The following is a 14,338-nucleotide window of genomic DNA, read 5'->3' on the forward strand; positions in this document are numbered from 1 at the left end:
ATCACAATGAGAGGTGTGGTAGATGTGAAGAAAATCTCAGAGCAAAAGAAATAACGAAAGCAAACATAGAAACCAAGTTTTCAAATACAGCGCTGTTAATGCTGTTAAATTGGTGGTGGTGGATAAATTGAAAAGAAAACAGCTGAAAACAGAGAGTTATTGCGAAAGTTGTTGTGGGAATTACGGTAGTAACTGGATTTTAAAAGACGGAAGTAACAGATGAAATACTGATAGTGAGCAAACTCTAATTCTTGGGATTTATAGCAGAGGTCAAAATTTGTTTTGCACAAAAAGAAAGAAGGACGGAGGAAATTAAAATCATTGTAAAAGCTGCAACAAGGTGTCTAAATATCGTTGAGTTTCTTATGACCAAATTAATTTAATTCAATGCTAAGTCGATCGTGTTATTTGAGCCAGTTATGATTTTTCATAAGCTTCAGAATGAGCTTTTTCAATTGTACAAAGGAATGATAGAAGCTGAATTCATAATGGTAAGGAATTTTAAAAATGTAATATCGAGTTTACTGAGGCACCAGATATGCGAATGTGTGTACAGAAAACGTGATTGAAACAATGTTTGAAATTTCAGGATATGTAAGTATATGAAAGGAAAGATATGGAAGTTCTGGTGGTGAGTGCTATATGTATATTCAGGTAATCTTTAATTACAGAGTGATGAATGGTGATATCCCCTGAAGTAGAAAGGTCAATAATGTGTAAACTGTCAAAATAATGTTTCATTGGTAATTCTCAATTATTACATTTTTTAATTCCTGAATATGAAGTTCAAATGGTAAAAACAATGTGTAATAACGCTTTTTTTTTAGTGTTGAGATGCCAACAACAATGGTGACATTATAATAGGTAGAAGAGGCAAAGCCAGTTTAGTTTAGTTTATTATGAATTTCGCGCAAAGCTACACAAGGGCTATCTGCGCTAGGCGTCCCTAATTTAGCAGTGAAAGACTAGCGGGAAGGCAGCTAGTCATCATCACCTACCGTCACTTGTTGGGCTACTCTTATCAACGAATAGTGGGATTGACCGTCACCTATAACGCCCCCACGGCTGAAAGGGCGAGCCTGTTTGGTAGGACGGGGATTCGAGCCCACGACCCTCAGATTGCGAGTCGAGTACCCTAACCATCTGGCCATGCCGGGGCCTGGCAACGCCAATACAAGAAGTAATCTTTTCAGATTCTTTTGCTATGTTAATGTCAATTTCGAGTGGACTAAGATATATTTATTAGTATATAAGAATGTTCCTCTGGGCACAAAGAAAATTAATATGCTTTCATTCTGCTTAAAACTGTGGCAGACACAAACAAAATATAAGGAGTTATTCAAATTGCAGATGAATATAAAGGAAAAATTTAATTTTATGGGGCAGAGTAGAAGAGAGAAGAGTAAATAATTCTAAGTAGAGTAAAGCTTGAACATAGTGGATTGAATAAATATTTACATCTAATTTGCAAACACGTAGATGAAAGATATGGATGGTGGTGGGTGGCTGATTTGACTGAACATTATATAGTACAAGTTAAGGTGCCCGTCCTTTATCCGGGCTAGGAAGTTAAAAACATTTGGGGGTGGATATTATGATAAATAACACAAAAATCCTAACTTTCATACAATATATTTATAACATATCATTACAATATTCATCATTACATCACCAAACGTTTTGTATAAGATTTAAGAACTCACGTTTTATATGCTTAAAACATGGTATACACTGTGAGATGGTTAGGATGGCTTTCTACGAAGAGGTAGTGGCAAAAGTACTGACTGTAGGGTGCTTTATGTACCCGCTTTCAAAACCCAGCCCATAATGTCCTTCCACACTGTTTTATGTGTTTAATTAAGTGACGGTCATTGGTCACAGAAGTGTCAAAGTAGGAAGTGGGTATAACTCAAGAAACGGCTCTTCACATTAGCCTTATGTTGACTGTTGAAGTAGAAACTTCAGCTGAGTTTATGTAGTATTCCAATAGTGGTAGCCATTTTTTCATTGCATTTCTCCATAAATAAGACGTTTGTATGCCCCCCCCCCACACTATGTGTATGTTGTTTTAGAAAAGTTAAAGATTCTTTTGTTTTCAGTATAAGGACTTGGCGTCATCTATGAATATAGTTACCATTAACTTACGTCAAAATAAAAAATTCTCAATAACAGCAATAATATGGTGAAGAGAGTTTAAAACCACACCATTAACATGCCTCGTTTTTACCATATTATCGTCTCACAATGTTTGGTTGAGATTGGCTCAGCGACCTAGGAGTAGTTAGATAAGGGACAAACAGGCAGACACACAGATTTTTGTGCTTTATATGTATACGAAGATTAAAATGCAATAGTGGCGGCCATTTTTTCAACGAATTCTTCCATACAGAGTGCTAGGACACTGTTTGAGATACTGAGAGCGTTTATGTGCACTACCCCTACACTGCGTGTATGTTGTGTTATAGAAAATTTAATTGTATATATATATTTTGTTTGGTGTAAGGAGTTGGCGCCATCTATGAATGTAGTTAACGTTAACTTACGTCAAAGATAAAAAATGCTCAATAATAAATAGGTAGACAAGATTTTGAACCACATTAACATGCTCCTTTCCCCAAATTATCATCCCATAACGTTTGGTTGATATTGGCCCAGTGACCAAGGAGTAGTTAGCTAACGGACAAACAGACACATAGATTTTTGTGCTTTATATATGTAGAAGAGAAATGCTTGGAGAGATAAGATAGACATTAAATGTGACTGTAGATTATACAGACAGTCAGTGGAAAAGAATGTATTATAGTTTGTCGAGAATTAGGTCATTGAATTGTTAAAATAATTTGTTTAATAAGTTTAATACTCATAAACAGTGTAGAAAAAAGTTTGAAAACGATTTAAACAACGATATAAACAACACGCGGGGATATTGGTCAGGTAAATCTAAAACAGTAATAAGTAACTAGACAGTACTTGGGAAGATAGATTAAATATAAAACAAGAAAATTAAGTTATTTGTACAATACTTGGGGAAGTAGGTAGATAGTACATGGATTAATGCGTTGTAAAGACAAACCGTAATAAAAATAGTTCTAGGAGAACAGGTTATGTTGTCAATATAAGGAAAACAGAGTTTGTGGTAGAAATATGTAGATGTTACTGGGGAAATGAGTTACACAGGGAACTTACGAAGTAGGGTACACAGAAAGTATGTTGGAAAAATATATAAATACATGAAGAAGAGGTTATATTAAAAATAGGGCCAGGCGTGACTTTGCGGTCAATGTGCACAGACTGTAAATCGGTTGATTAAAAAAAAGCACTCCGCATTTTGGAGCAGTGAATGTGTTATAAAGGTAATGGTCAAATCCTACTATTCGGTCAGACAATTAAGAGTAGCCAAAGAGTTGACAGTGGGTGTCCTTAACTAGCTGCTTTCCTTCTTGTCTATCAGTTGCAATTAAAAATTGCCCTCTTGTGTAGATTTACGGGGAAATCCTCAAACAAACGAATATTGAAAACAGAAAATACGTCATGTAGAAAAACAAGGGAAAATGAAGCTCTATATATATGCATATTACACATAAAGTGAAATGTATACACGGGTGCGTGAAAAAAAGATGATAGGATTGTTTGTTTGTTTGTAAATAAGCACAAAGCTACACAATGGACTATCTGTGCTCTGCCCACCACGGGTATCGAAACCAGAATTCTAGCGTTTTAAGTCCGCAGACATACCGCTGTGGGGGGGGGGGGCTTAAAAATGTCATCATCACCCGGTATTCCCAGGTGGACACCCTCCCAAATACTAATCGGGCCCGAAGTTGTTTAACTTCAGGGATCAAACGAGAACCAATGTTTTCAACGTGGTATCAACGATGACGAGATGATAGGAGAAAATATTGAAAACGATATATCAGGTCATCCCATAAGTTCTGTCCGGATTTTAATTCTTTGAAATTTACTAGTAAGTTAGAATGTTTAATGGAAATAACAAATATTTATATATCATACATATGTATTTGGGCATATTTAAACTTATTAAATTTTATTTCACAGAATAAAGTATTTCAAATTTCACTGATTAAAGCCCTTTGAATATGGAAGTATCTAAGGAGCATTTGAGGCATATAATGCTTTATGAGTTTAAAAAAGGGAACTCTTCAGCCGAAGCGGACTCGAAATATTCACTCAGCTTATGGAGAAGAAGTATTATCAATTCATATCGTAAAATATCAGGTCATCCCATAAGTTCTGTCCGGATTTTAAATAAAGAAAACGAGTGATCAAATCTTACATTTTATTGAAATTTAATCATCAATGTAGTTTCCATGATTATCTATGACTTCTTTCCATCTACTTACAAGCGTTTTAATCCCACTACTAAAACCTCTTTCGGTTTTGAAGAGAAGAACTCTGAAATGTCTCCTCTTCATGGCTTGTGTGAGTTAATCCATCCAAATGATTCTGTAAACTACGGAACAAATGGTAGGCTGAAGGAGCAAGGTCGGGAGAATAAGGCGGATGAGGAATTTTCTCCCAACCAAGTTCTTCAATCTTCTGGGACGTGATTTTTGCAGTGTGGGGTCGTGCATTGTCCTGATGAAACACCACTCCTCTTCGATTCACTAAAACAGGTCTTTTTTTCTTTAAAGCCGCGTTCAAACGCTCTAATTGCTGACAATAAACTTGAGCATTGATTGTCGCATTAGTTGGCAGCAACTCAAAGTTGCTCTATCAGATAGAGAGAAGAACTTTCTTCACACGAAGTTCCATTTTCGGTTGTGGTTGGGCCTTTCCCCATTACTAAGCCACTGAATACGACGTTTAACATTTTTATAAAAAATCTATTTTTCAACTCCAGTCACAAATCTATCCAAAAAAAAAGGGCGAGATAAGGCCACGAGAATGAAGAGAAGAGCAGATCTCAACTCGCGATTTGCGGTTCACTTCAGACAATTCATGAGGCACCCATTTTCCAAGTTTAGGAACCTTTCCAAGTTGTTGAAGATGACGATGAACAGTTGTATGGTTTGAACCAAGCTTCATTGCCAATTTTTCAACTGATACTGCAGGATTTTCTTCAAGTGATGCCACAAGGAGCATATCATCAAACTCAACTGGACGTCCTGTTCGGTCTTCATCTTCAAGGCTGAAATTTCCACTTCTGAAATTTGCAAACCATCTTCTGCAAGTTTTTTCATCCAGGCAACATAGAGCATACAACCACCAGACGATGAGTGTCAGAATATTAAGAAATTTAAATATGAAGCAGATCTGTTAATGTTTGCTAATACCACTTCAAAGGGAAATGTGATGTACCCAATATTTTCATTGATGTTTGTTAGATATGTTTGGCTTTTAAGTGAAGTACTTGGAGCTCGTGGGTTTTCTCTGGAAGATCGAAGTAATTGGTTGGCTTATTCTAGACTAAGGAACAAACATGGTTCTATCCAATGTTTTCATTGATTTCGTGAATAATCTGTTTAATTTTTTAGAATTTATACATTCATAAGCAATTTGAAATTTTCTATAGAAGGTGGAATTGCTAATAGTAGCTTATGAGTCATAACAAGGGAAAGCATGGCGTACTCGAGTATGCCCGTGAACCTTTGTTAAGGGAGGGGACTTAAGTCTGCCAGGAGCTGAAGAAGAGCTTAATGATAAAGATCTACGACTTGTGGTGACTTCTGATGTGCAAGCTCTTTTGGAGGATATGAATGACCTGTCCTTGGGATCTAGGGATCAACATGTTGAGCTTGAAGTGTCAGCTAAGCCTTCAATTCCTCCAGTGTCAGCACCAACAACAAAAACACTTCCAGAAAAAAGCGAATTTACTGGTTACACAGTCATTGCAGTTGGCCCAATTGAGTACAACTCTGTATAGCCTGGGTGAGTAGGAAGAAAAAAGAGAAATAACCCCAGTCATTCTACTTTGAACCCTGTCGGAGAGTGTCATGATACCAAATGGCATTGTAACAACATCTACATTCACCACCAGTGGGATCATCACATATTCAAAGCAAAGAAATTTTTCTGGAACATGCTCGGAAGAACTCATAAAAGCTCTGGGAAACAAACCTTTGCTAGTATGGTAGGCAGCCACAACTTCAGAAGTTAATATAGAGCATCAAGGTGAGCAGAAGGAGTACAACTTCTCCACTGTTACTACCTTCCCGACAAACACATAAATATCCAGAGTTCTTGACTACTGTTCCAAAAAAGTCCTGGTCCATCTTATGCCGCAACAAATGACCTAGATGAAATATTGTTGCCAGGACCAGTATTTATTTTTAACTGTCACCTAAGAGGGAAATTTATCAAATTGCCTTCTACTTGGTAAGCCTTACGTTGCTTGATCCATTTACCGTTTAAATTTAGAGATGTACACTTATTCAGGCGATATATTAACATACCTGTAAGCTCTCCGAATTTAGCCTGGAGTTACAGATAATTCTTTTACTTTGCCAGTTTTCAGATGTCTTGTGTCACTTTGTATATAATCTTCGAGTCAGATGGTTGCTCCTACAGCGAGAGCAACGTTCACACATGTGTTTTCTTGCGTCTAGCACGTTTTTTTTTTCTTCAATTAGAACACTGGAGGTGATCTAGGAGTAATTAGGTAACGGACAAACACACAGATTTTTGTGCTTTATGTATATAGACAACATGAATACTTGTTTCATTCTCCAACTGTATGAGGTATAAAAACGGTTGGATGGGAGGTATGACTGAAAATCTTATCTTGTTGAAACCCTACTCTGTTGGCTCATTTCCAGATGTAGATCTTTCTTTGTTATGTTGCACACTGTTGCCTAGGCCATGTGAATGACTTATGCTACTAACTTTTGTGTTCCTGGATCCGCACCTACCGTAAGACGCTACACTTTGCTTACCATAGCTTTGGGTACGACTTGTTGCAAGTCCTTTTCTGGGTGGTTCTGATAGCCCCAAATTAATCTATATTTCTTTGTTTTCCAATATCATTAAGTTTAAGGAGTCTTGGGAATTCTGAATCCCTAATCTAAAAACGTCTTTATGTTCTGAGTGTATGAATATTTTGCATCGGAAAGGTCTGTTACATACCATTGTCAAAAGTGATCAATTTTCGATGGCATCACACTATCTACGAATTGCACTCAACCACAACACGTTAGTACGCATGTAAATGAAAGGTTTAGTTTAGTGAAGAATGAAAGTACATCTATAGAAGACTGTACACTCTTTTAGGTAATGTGTGTGAAATCTTTGTATTCAACTATACATTAAAGTTTGAAACAAATCAGTGAATAGATGAAATATACTATACTGAAACCTAAACCTTTTAACGTATAATATTACCAGTTCTGACATCAGTGCTTTCTTCATTTTTGACTTATTCCATAGTGTTGGTCATGAAAATAATTTTTGTTCTGATCAGTGAGCAATTCAGTTTACCCTTTCTTTTAGAAATTTCAAACTTTGAAACTTAAATTTCTATTTTTTCTGCTTAACCATGTAATGCGTGCTTGATTGTAACACGCAGTTCACCATCGAGCTAGAGTTAAATTTGTTGACGCTGATGATTCTCCAAATCCTACATCATTGGAGGTGAATAGGTTCATATCCGTCCCTGTTATATTAATGAAAATGAAGTTAGACTGCGTGATTGTTAGTTTAGCTGTAACAGGCGATATTTTAAAGAAAGTTTCACAGTTTGTCAGAGATGATAATTTATAATAAATAATTTGTCTTCTCAAAGGGTGTTTTAAAGTAATTGAACCTGCCTGTGTGGTGTATGAAGAAAAGGAGACAATAATTTAAAGTTCTGGATACAACTGTGGTAACCCACAGGGTAACATGAATTTATCGCAGATAATATAATAAGAGACTGAGTAGAGAAAAATAATTCATTTTGTCACATGGGTTCTAAAGTAACTGAACCAGCCTGTGTGGACTTTTGATTACTTAAAGTTTTAGATACAACTGTGATATTGCATAGTGTAAATAAGTTTTGTACATGCGTTTGACCTGTTTTAAATATATATTATATTAAAACAAGTGGATTGTATGCTGTCCGTTTATTGTTCGAATTTATCGCCGACAAGTCACAGACACCTACTGTAAAGAATCCAAGCCCATACACAAGACTTTGATAGACATGGACTGTAACGACGTGGTGAGGTTCTAAAATCATTTCAATATAACGTACTCAATACTCCGTATAATGTGGCAATTATAATCTCAACTGACTTGATCACTGCACTTTAAAAAAATCAAGCTTTTGATTCCAGTAATAAATGTATAAATAGTGTTGAATTAAAATTTTTTGAGTTACTATATTATTTTTCTTTCTGTTTCTCATTCTTTATTGGAGGCAGGAACAATGCATGGAAACCTTAGTTTGTTGTTTTACCTCTTACAATGCACAAAGTAAAAAAGAAAAATAAGGTTTTGGGCTGGGTGAAATCTTTGTGTGTCTTTAAATTATTTACTTACAATTTCTATGGCTGAAAACAGAAGCCATCCATATATTTGTCCGCAAAAATCCTGTTTGTGCAGACAAATATACGGCATTCACTTTGGACCTGCTGTCATATAATTAAAGATAAGGATGTCTTCTGTTTTCAGCCGTAGAAATAGCACTACTTAGTAGACAATCCTTCAAAACTCAGAGGTTGTTCTTTTATTTTCTGACAGCAAAAACAACAACAACAACAAAATACTCATAAGCAGATAAAGAAAAGGATTTTTCATGGAATATTCTACAGCAAGGATAATGTTTAGTTCAACCATTAGTGTTATAGACTCAATTGGAATGAAATCCTTACTAATACTGTTTTGACAATTATGACGCATTTTATAAAGTTAGTACATTTGTGAACAACAGTTTCAAGTACAATATCTGTAGGCATTTTGGGATCTTACCACAGAAATCAAACTAATCAAATACCGTGTATTTCAGTTTGTTAGGCGAATTCTTTATTTATTTTCATCCATCCAATATTATCGACTTTATTGTTTTTATTTATAGAGTATTTAGAAAGAAAAAAGCAAAAAATAAAAGAATCATCACATAGAGTTGCTTTAACATTTCGTGAAATAGAAAGGTCATGGCTTTACAGCACGGACATTAACATTTAACAGATACTCAAACTTTGTATTTAGATGATCAAAACATAACAACTTTTTATAATAAACGAATAAATAGGTCAAGGATTTATTGTCTTCTCTATAGCAAGATAAGGGAAAAAGCCATGAGACTTATCACATAGATTGATGTTTGAAATACCTGGTTATATGAAGTTTTGGGTGTAAAATGATCAAAGTCAGCGCTACTGTTGTAATGATTCACGGTGTCAAAACTGTTATATAATTATTGTTATAATTTATTCTCACATACCTAATAAAATTGCAACAGATTATTTGTTACATTTTCTCTTTAAACTTATCGCCAAGGACAAGAAACAGATACACAATATGTTTGTAAACATATATAATATTTTTTTGTAATAAATATGCAGAAATTAAATATTTGTTTGACTTTTTGTCAACCATGAAATCTGGTTAAGGCTACATAGAACATACTTGTAATAGGTATTTCACAATTACTTTTATATGATATGAAGATAATACGTATTGATTTTTTTGTTTTTTTCATTCTATAAAGTCGTATTTCTTATAAATTTCTTTTTGAGCTTATCAAGGATAAGTACCAGATGGCATTGCGATATAAGAAATCAGTCCAAAATAAATTAGCATAACAATTTAATTGTGTTTTATTACATTATGATAACCACTGATATTTATAAATATCTTAAAATATAATGCTTTTGTTTTGAATTCCTTCCACGGCACAATCTAAAAACAACTATACGTCTTATCTTTTAAAACTTTTACAGAATTTTAGGTTTAAATGTACATTTTAACTGTAATGTTCGTAAGCAGATAGCGCCACCAATTACACTTTGCTTACGGTATTCAGTTTATAGTTTGTCCTTTAATTGTTACTGCAATATGTTCAGAATAAAGGTATGGAAATGAATCGTTGATTTTTTGCGGTAAGGAGTATAATTTCTATAAGTCACATAATAACAATCTAAATTGAAACTCAGTGTATAGACAAATACAAACTTGTTTGAATCTGTTGTTCGAAAATATCAGTTTATTAGAAATATTTTGTAATACAGTATCAGCAGTTATTTTAAAAGAACACATCGAAATATTTATATTAATACACAGTTTTTAAATCTTTGTTTTCCACAAACTGATATCAGTTAGTCAAATCACGAATTAAATAGTGTATTATTCGTATCAACTCTACTCTTCATATATAAACACATAATTTATAGACTAAAGTTTACAAGTTAATTCAAGAAGTATAAAAGACACACGTTCGTTCTTATGGACGTTGTAGTATGGTTGATTTCAATAAATTGACCAAGATATATAGATATTTGTATCTTACAAATATATATTTTAAAACAACTTGTTGCATGAAACAGAAATTAAAGCCCCATCTAATTGCAAACAGTTCTTAAGAGATATACAATATATATATATTTATTGATTTAACGTTGAAAAAAGTTAAGAATTATGTTGCTATTATTATTTTGCAATTAAATGCTCCAATACATTCATTCTAATTTGTAAGATGTATAATTTTAATATAACTAGTCTGAAAATACTAAGTAACGATTAACGCATTAAAATGAATTAATGCAATATTTCATTATATGTAAATCCCTTCATATGATTTAGAAATTTGATCTTTCTTGTTACTTTATAGATAACCCCGAACAATATGTTGTAGAATTGAAAAACCAAAGTATATCCACATTAAATCATCCTTAATTTTGTTCCTCTTTGTAAATAGCCTTGGTCGTGGTTGCTACGGGAATCCCGCCACTTTTTTCTGGTAATAATAGAGCAGCAAAAGAGGGGCAAGAGTAGCAAAACGCTGAGTTGGAACTGCACACTGAGAGTGAGGGACAACAAGTTTTCCCATTACAACAACATACTCCACTTCTAAGGGGACAGCACGTGAAGAAACCGTTTGGGTGTCTGCAACAAGTTTGGCCTTCCGGACATGTCCATCCATTCCCACAAGAGATCAGTGCTAAAAAAAAGTTGGAATTTATGTGTAGGTTTAAATAAACACATATAAATGGCTAAACTCGAATAAAAATACTACAATGACTTCTGTTCTTTCCCAGCTTAAAAGCAACGACAAATTATTTTGATTTTTGGTTTTGTTTATAAAAACGTCTAGCATTTTTTCAAATGAGAAATGCATTCCCCTTTTAGACTACAATGTAGTCTATTAATAACAGACATAATTTTATACAAAAGCAAGTCGTCTGTCTCACAAAAACAACTTATATGTATATATTATATCACACCAGCATAACAAATTCTAAGATTCTTTATACAATTATTAGCCATTTGAGCACTATGCCATGAAATTATAAAGAATCGGGTAAAGATGAAGATGAAAGTTTCAGGAAATATAAAAGATATCTTCGTAGCATTACGAAAGTTTTAGTAACAAAGGTAAACTATACAAGTTTTAGATAGTACGGAAATAACGCTATGCAATAAATTAATTATAATGATAATATATAAATAGTTTATTCTAACTGGCATGAGTTGTGCTTGTTCGATGGTTTGTACTTGAAACTTTTAGGTTATAATATTTCAGTATAGTCTATCATGTATATCTAAATATTTAAACTTGAATAACACATTAGCAATGACCAGCATCAAAGCGGTGACAGAGAAAAAGTAGTTCATTTCAAAATAACTGAAAACGAAGTCTAATAGCAAGGGGTAACCATTAAAATTATCAAACACATTACTCATGTATGATATTAACAAAACACTTTATTGCTTATAGTAACAGAACAAAGATATTTTGACTAATTAACTTTACATAACTTTAAAATAATTGACCATATTTAAAAGATTACCTTGAGTGGCTCCAACAAAGATTACAATCAGCACATAGACAACAAGTTCAGTCTTCATCTGTCCAACGTTTAAAATAGGAAAAAATAAAAATGAAAGGTGATGTGTTGAAAAACAATGCCTTATAATTTAACACATGTAGCTTGAAGGGTCATTAGTCTGACTTAATTATAAAACTGTGCGTATGTTACATTTCCAACTGGTATTAAGACCATAATATAGACTAAACTCAATTCAAACATAGCGAGAGAACATTTAAATCAGAATAACAGCACCACTTCTTGCTAAACCGAGAGTCCCAACACGAAGCAGCAGTTCCTCTCCTCATTCTAACATGGCGCTGCTGATCCATTCTTAACCAGAAAGAAAACCTAATACAGAGTAGTGATTCCTCTCCTTATTCTAACATGGCGCTGCTGATCCATTCTTAACCAGAAAGAAAACCTAATACAGAGTAGTGATTCCTCTCCTTATTCTAATATGGCGCTGCTGATCCATTCTTAACCAAAAAAAAAAAACCTAATACAGAGTAGTGATTCCTCTCCTTATTCTAGCATGACACTGCATATTTATTCCTTACTGGAGTAAAAATAGAATACAGTGCAGTAATTCTAATCCTTCCTGACGTCCAAATCCTTTATACAGAGAACAATTATGTTTTCTATAAATTGGAGAACATAAAAAAAACCACAAAAGTCGACTCCCTATCCAACCTAAGTACACGATCAAATACAGTATAGCAACTTTACTTCAGGCCAGAGTAAGGACGTAATTATTACGTAGCTTTTAGTCCTAATGAAAGAACCTTAATAGAGATTAGCAGGTACATCTGTAGTAACATTTATCGTAGTGAATGTTCAGGCAATTTAGATTCCTTCCCTATCTATGAGAAAAATTCATTTTCTATTGTGATTGGAATTAACTAATCGCAAAATGTTCCCATGACAGGGAGGTGAAATAGCATATCTGGTTGAGAAAGATAATTTTCTACTTAGTTTCAAGGAGACAGGGACTTAGTATTGTGTAATAATCACTTTCCTGTAAATTATGCCTTCTTTGAAAAGCCATTAAGCTATTGCTACAGCTTTGTAAAAACATTATAGAAATTGATATCTAGAGGGAACTAAACAACATTTATCTTGCAAAAAGAAGAATGCTCTGTGTGTTTAAGGAACAAAACTGACACATTTTCCATTTGCGGGCTTTCGTTTTGATCACTTCAAAGTCTCAAATATTTCATCTTCAACTATAAAGTCCTAACATAATATCAAACTAATCTATATTATAATAACTAATGCATATGAATATAAAACTTACCTTTAAATACTTCAACAGTTTCTCTTGCTTGTTCTGGCTTCTAGCTTATTTTAAGTCAATAATTGTATTAGAAAAATTATCGTCCTTTTATAGTAAATTTGGCAAATCTTCAGCGTTATCTATTCATTGTAAATTTGATTTTTTTTCAGAAAGATTTCTTAATAAACATTGCATCATATTGTATTGCGAGAACACCAAGATTATTTTGTTTCAAACTAGTTGAATGTTATCACACAATATTACATAACAATATTTACTTCTGTTTCAAAATAATTTGGACATTGTTTTATCTTATCGATACTGTTTCTCAATAATAAAAAGTGATTATATACCAGGTGCCTAAGAACGAAAAAAACAGCAAAGATACGGGTCTAGTTAAAAATTACTTTTGTTGACTCGATCACTGTTTGCCCGAAGTTTGTTTGTAGTACTGGTGGATTTCGTAAAGCAAACATAGTGAATAGATATTTTCAAAAGTCAGACCAAATATTCTTTCTAAGATGATATCTACGAATGTGTAATGTCGGTGGAAAACACCGTATCGCCTACATTGAAAAATAAGTTAATCTATGAGCGTTCAGTTAATTAACTTAATTTTATATTCACGTTTAAATTTCTTGCTTCAAAATGAGGACAAGTAGTTAGCGTTCCAAGCTGTGGATCGGAAAGTTCAAGGTTCGAAAATAGTATGTGCTAATAAACACGCTTGGTGGGATTATTTATGAAAACGACACTAAATCCTTTTATTCGATTGATTGCCGGTGTTGCTGACTGGTTGCTCTTCCTGGTCAGTAGTTCAAAATTAGGGACAAACATGGGACTTTGACATCTGTAACTTGGAAGTTTAACCCATTTGTCGTATAAGTTGCCTTTCGTGTTTAAAGTATCAAATACTGTTTCAGAAATATATTACATATGAAACTAAGTGCATATTGCATATATTGAAATGGCGATGCTCGCATAAAATGTGTAGAGCCGAAAATAAAGTACAAAATTGAACTTGAGTTAACAAACGAACATATAACAAACACATTTTGTTTCAACAATGAACAACAGGAAAGTGTGTATAAAATATTTC

The 14,338-nt window shown here is 33.7% G+C and overlaps 1 long non-coding RNA gene across 1 annotated transcript; it reads right to left on the minus strand.

Annotated features, from left to right (window-relative positions):
- Nucleotides 1–10,119: 10,119 nt before the first annotated feature.
- Nucleotides 10,120–13,362, minus strand: LOC111087654. Its single transcript, XR_002612316.1, has 3 exons — nucleotides 13,261–13,362; nucleotides 11,946–12,003; nucleotides 10,120–11,095 (listed from the first exon to the last, which is right to left on the minus strand). It is a non-coding gene; the product is annotated as an uncharacterized LOC111087654 (long non-coding RNA).
- Nucleotides 13,363–14,338: the final 976 nt, after the last annotated feature.

This window comes from Limulus polyphemus, unplaced genomic scaffold (genome assembly GCF_000517525.1).
Source record: "Limulus polyphemus unplaced genomic scaffold, Limulus_polyphemus-2.1.2 Scaffold2428, whole genome shotgun sequence".
NCBI lineage: Eukaryota > Metazoa > Arthropoda > Merostomata > Xiphosura > Limulidae > Limulus > Limulus polyphemus.